Below are 6129 nucleotides of genomic sequence, written 5' to 3' on the forward strand. Positions count from 1 at the left end.
ACTGGCATCAGCAAAAAATATCTGAGGAGTTGCCAAATCAAGTTTGCCCAGGCAGCATCATGGAAACTGCAAGGTGCATCTACGTACCTATTGCATTCATGCAAAATTTTACATAAATTAGGATGGAACAAAGATTGGCTAGGGCTTTCCAGTTCACAAAAAAAACCCCACATTTCTACTGTAGCTCTTGCTTTCCCTGTGATGCTCTAGCATGCATAATGACACTCACTTCACGGCATGCTTTTAATTCTTCAAACTCTCTAGTTGTCCAGTGCCTGTCCTTGAAAAACTTGGTGCTGTTCCTTTTGTAAAACAGATCCCAGTTCTTCTGTGCTTCCTTCTCTAGTTTCTGCTGTTTGAAGTCAGAGACAAAGACCTGTTCTTTGGCCAGTTTTTCGGCTTCTTCGGGGCTAAGAATTCTTGTTTTGTGCCCTCTCTTTTGGAATGCCCCGTCTTCACAAGCTGAGATGGTCACATCAAGCTGAGCAACAGGCGATTCACCTTGCTGAGGCCTGGAGTCGGTCATCTTAATTAAGGAGAACTCTGGAGATTCAGAGTTGCTTTATTCTTCAACTACAGCAATTCTCCATTCAGAAAAGAACTACTCTGAGAAGGACAATAAGGACAAGGTTAGCATTTTTCATCTTTCGCTGGACATGTTACAAAACGATAAAGGGGCCCTTGAAATGTGTTGTTTCCCTCTAACATCACCTTTGGAAAATGTAGTTGAATTCTTTTTTAGACAGAATGGACAAGCTCCGAAAACCCTACCAAGGTACAAGAAGAAATCAATCCCTAACAGGATAGATTGGTGTACAACTTTTAGAAGACATCTGAAGGCAGCCCTGTTTAGGGAAGTTTTTATTGTCTGACGTTTTATCATGTTTTTAATATTCTTTTGGGAGCTGCCCACAGTGGCTGGGGAGACCTGGCCAGATTGGCAGGGTATAAGTAATTTTAAAAAATTATTATTATTACTATTATTATTATTATGTTTGAAGGTTAATCCATGCCACAGACATATATATTGTAAACATTTTCCAGCTGCTTCCACCCTGAGCTGTTGTATGTTTGCATATGTCTGGATCCCACCACCAAACCTAATGCCAATTCTAAATGGGAAAGGACATCAAGGTCCCAGAATTCATTTCCAAATACCCATATAATCTCACTGTTTTCCTATCATCTGAATGTAGTTTCCCAACTTTCATGTGAAACTGAAGATCAAGGTGCTTGACACACCTGGAAGATGCTCTCTTTCCTACTACTACTACAACAACTAGCAGGCCATATGATAAAATATTTCCCCCCCTTGATCTAGGAATGCAAAGGGAAGAGTACATTGAAGGAGTCCATCAGAGCCACAAAGCAGTTATGGAAGCAAATGAGATAACAAGTTTTTAGGATTTGGTGGGTGGGCATGTGTATTTTACAGTAACACCAGAGGGAGCTGGCTAGCCACAGTGTGTTTAAAGATTTCTTTCCTTCAAAGAGGGTCTTTGCAAACCACTTAACAATTTCTCCGTCTGTTTGCTGCAGCAGCTGCACAGCACAGGGTGAGTTTTTTTTATTGTATTTTGATTGCTACTTTTACTCCTTGTAGTTATCTTGCATTTTATAGCATTGCAATTTGCATTCCACAAACTGTAGCACAATAAAATACAATGCAAAAAACAAAACAAAAGAAGCAATAAAAATAAAATAATTAAAAACCTGGATGTGTTTTTGATGCCGTGGATGTGCTGTTGCCTGTCTTCAACTGCAAAGTCATGGACCACCTGAATGAAACAGACCATAGCTTGGGAACCCCTGGTCTAGGATAGGGGTCTGAAACCTGTGGCCCTACAGATATTGCCAGACACCGATTCCCCACTGACAGGGCTGCTGGGAGGGAGCCGGAATCCAACAACATCTGGAGCCTTGCAGGTTCTCCATTCCCTTCCAGTATTTCTCAAACTTGGCTCTCCAGCTGTTGTCGGACTACAACTCCCATCATCTCTGACCACTGGTCCTGCTAGCTAGGGATGATGGGAGTTGTAGTCTGAAAAATAGCTGGAAACACAAAGCTAGGTGGATCCATGGTCCCGACTTGGCCCCGAACAACTGCCTACTGTTCCACTTCACAGGAAAACACATCCCTGTTGGTGGTGGGCACATGAAGCTCACTTGCGGAGCCTTCCCCACCCCCCAATTTCTTTTCTTTTTTTACAGTAATTTTTATTTGGTTTTGCAAGTATTAAGTTTATAGCAATCCAAATAGCATCCATATTTCAAGATTCCACCAAATCTCTTGACTTCCCACCTTCCACTCCATGGGTCCTATTGTACACCCTCTCAACTGCATTTTATTTCATAACGCCTAATTTGTATCTTTCCAAATTGTCCATGATATTCGCTACGTTACAAGTGTTGTTAAAATCCTGCTAATGTTTTCATCTGCTTACAGTGGTCTCCTAGACCCATTCCCCAATTACAGCCCACTTCACAGGAAAACACATCCCTATTTCAATCCCAAGCTGCTACGCTCGGCGCGGCTACCGAATCACTGAATCGTAGAGTTGGAAGGGACCCCGAAGGGTCATCTAGTCTGACCCGCAGCAAGGCAGGCATTTCAACTAAAGCACCCATGACAGGGGGTCCAATTAGGCAGATTCATTACAGTATTGCGTTTTTAACCCCCCCCCATCTCCTTGGGTGTTGAGTGCCACCCACCAACCTACCGTCAGGGGTCCAAATAACGCTGCGGGCGGTCCCCCCCAAAAAAGGACGCAGAGCTGTAAGGGCGCAATATAAGAATAATTTCCTAAGTCTGGGGCACTCTGGACATGCTCAGAGGCCGCGTTCCTCCCCAAGCCGTAAGGCGCAAAATAATAAGAATAATTTCTGAAGCCCGTGGCGCTCTGGACATGCTCAGAGGCCGCGTCCCTCCCCGAGCCGTAAGGGCGCAAAATAATAAGAATAATTTCCTAAGTCTGCGGCGCTCTGGACGTGCTCAGAGGCCGCGTTCCTCCCAAGTCGTAAGGGCGCAAAATAATAAGAATAATTTCCTAAGTCCGGGGCATTCTGGACATGCTCAGAGGCCGCGTCCCTCCCCGAGCCGTAAGGGCGCAAAATAATAAGAATAATTTCCTAAGTCTGGGGCACTCTGGACATGCTCAGAGGCCGCGTTCCTCCCCAAGTCGTAAGGCGCAAAATAATAAGAATAATTTCTGAAGCCCGTTGCGCTCTGGACATGCTCAGAGGCCGCGTTCTTCCCCAAGCCATAAGGGCGCAAAATAATAAGAATAATTTCCTAAGTCCGGGGCATTCTGGACATGCTCAGAGGCCGCGTTCCTCCCCAAGCCGTAAGGGCGCAAAATAATAAGAATAATTTCCTAAGTCTGGGGCACTCTGGACATGCTCAGAGGCCGCGTTCCTCCCCGGGCCGTAAGGGCGCAAAATAATAAGAATAATTTCCTAAGTCCGGGGCATTCTGGACATGCTCAGAGGCCGCATTCCTCCCCAAGCCGTAAGGGCACAAAATAATAAGAATAATTTCCTATGTCTGCGGCGCTCTGGACGTGCTCAGAGGCCGCGTTCCTCCCAAGTCGTAAGGGCGCAAAATAATAAGAATAATTTCCTATGTCTGCGGTGCTCTGGACGTGCTCAGAGGCCGCGTTCCTCCCCAAGCCATAAGGGCGCAAAATAATAAGAATAATTTCTGAAGCCCGTGGCGCTCTGGACATGCTCAGAGGCCGCGTCCCTCCCCGAGCCGCAAGGGCGCAAAATAATAAGAATAATTTCCTAAGTCTGCGGCGCTCTGGACATGCTCAGAGGCCGCGTTCCTCCCCAAGCTGTAAGGGCGCAAAATAATAAGAATAATTTCCTAAGTCCGGGGCATTCTGGACATGCTCAGAGGCCGCGTTCCTCCCAAGTCGTAAGGGCGCAAAATAATAAGAATAATTTCCTAAGTCCGGGGCATTCTGGACATGCTCAGAGGCCGCGTCCCTCCCCGAGCCGTAAGGGCGCAAAATAATAAGAATAATTTCCTAAGTCTGGGGCACTCTGGACATGCTCAGAGGCCGCGTTCCTCCCCAAGTCGTAAGGCGCAAAATAATAAGAATAATTTCTGAAGCCCGTTGCGCTCTGGACATGCTCAGAGGCCGCGTTCTTCCCCAAGCCGTAAGGGCGCAAAATAATAAGAATAATTTCCTAAGTCCGGGGCATTCTGGACATGCTCAGAGGCCGCGTTCCTCCCCAAGCCGTAAGGGCGCAAAATAATAAGAATAATTTCCTAAGTCCGGGGCACTCTGGACATGCTCAGAGGCCGCGTTCCTCCCCGGGCCGTAAGGGCGCAAAATAATAAGAATAATTTCCTAAGTCCGGGGCATTCTGGACATGCTCAGAGGCCGCGTTCCTCCCCAAGCCGTAAGGGCACAAAATAATAAGAATAATTTCCTATGTCTGCGGCGCTCTGGACGTGCTCAGAGGCCGCGTTACTCCCAAGTCGTAAGGGCGCAAAATAATAAGAATAATTTCCTATGTCTGCAGTGGACGTGCTCAGAGGCCGCGTTCCTCCCCAAGCCGTAAGGGCGCAAAATAATAAGAATAATTTCCTAAGTCTGGGGCACTCTGGACATGCTCAGAGGCCGCGTTCCTCCCCAAGCCGTAAGGGCGCAAAATAATAAGAATAATTTCCTAAATCCGGGGCATTCTGGACATGCTCAGAGGCCGCGTTCCTCCCCAAGTCGTAAGGCGCAAAATAATAAGAATAATTTCTGAAGCCCGTTGCGCTCTGGACATGCTCAGAGGCCGCGTTCTTCCCCAAGCCATAAGGGCGCAAAATAATAAGAATAATTTCCTAAGTCCGGGGCATTCTGGACATGCTCAGAGGCCGCGTTCCTCCCCAAGCCGTAAGGGCGCAAAATAATAAGAATAATTTCCTAAGTCTGGGGCACTCTGGACATGCTCAGAGGCCGCGTCCCTCCCCGGGCCGTAAGGGCGCAAAATAATAAGAATAATTTCCTAAGTCCGGGGCATTCTGGACATGCTCAGAGGCCGCATTCCTCCCCAAGCCGTAAGGGCACAAAATAATAAGAATAATTTCCTATGTCTGCGGCGCTCTGGACGTGCTCAGAGGCCGCGTTCCTCCCAAGTCGTAAGGGCGCAAAATAATAAGAATAATTTCCTATGTCTGCGGTGCTCTGGACGTGCTCAGAGGCCGCGTTCCTCCCCAAGCCATAAGGGCGCAAAATAATAAGAATAATTTCTGAAGCCCGTGGCGCTCTGGACATGCTCAGAGGCCGCGTCCCTCCCCGAGCCGCAAGGGCGCAAAATAATAAGAATAATTTCCTAAGTCTGCGGCGCTCTGGACATGCTCAGAGGCCGCGTTCCTCCCCAAGCTGTAAGGGCGCAAAATAATAAGAATAATTTCCTAAGTCCGGGGCATTCTGGACATGCTCAGAGGCCGCGTTCCTCCCAAGTCGTAAGGGCGCAAAATAATAAGAATAATTTCCTAAGTCCGGGGCATTCTGGACATGCTCAGAGGCCGCGTCCCTCCCCGAGCCGTAAGGGCGCAAAATAATAAGAATAATTTCCTAAGTCTGGGGCACTCTGGACATGCTCAGAGGCCGCGTTCCTCCCCAAGTCGTAAGGCGCAAAATAATAAGAATAATTTCTGAAGCCCGTTGCGCTCTGGACATGCTCAGAGGCCGCGTTCTTCCCCAAGCCGTAAGGGCGCAAAATAATAAGAATAATTTCCTAAGTCCGGGGCATTCTGGACATGCTCAGAGGCCGCGTTCCTCCCCAAGCCGTAAGGGCGCAAAATAATAAGAATAATTTCCTAAGTCCGGGGCACTCTGGACATGCTCAGAGGCCGCGTTCCTCCCCGGGCCGTAAGGGCGCAAAATAATAAGAATAATTTCCTAAGTCCGGGGCATTCTGGACATGCTCAGAGGCCGCGTTCCTCCCCAAGCCGTAAGGGCACAAAATAATAAGAATAATTTCCTATGTCTGCGGCGCTCTGGACGTGCTCAGAGGCCGCGTTACTCCCCAAGCCGTAAGGGCGCAAAATAATAAGAATAATTTCCTATGTCTGCAGTGGACGTGCTCAGAGGCCGCGTTCCTCCCCAAGCCGTAAGGGCGCAAAAT

This window comes from Podarcis filfolensis (genome assembly GCF_964270895.1).
Source record: "Podarcis filfolensis genome assembly, chromosome: 12".
Classification (NCBI taxonomy): Eukaryota; Metazoa; Chordata; class Lepidosauria; order Squamata; family Lacertidae; genus Podarcis; species Podarcis filfolensis.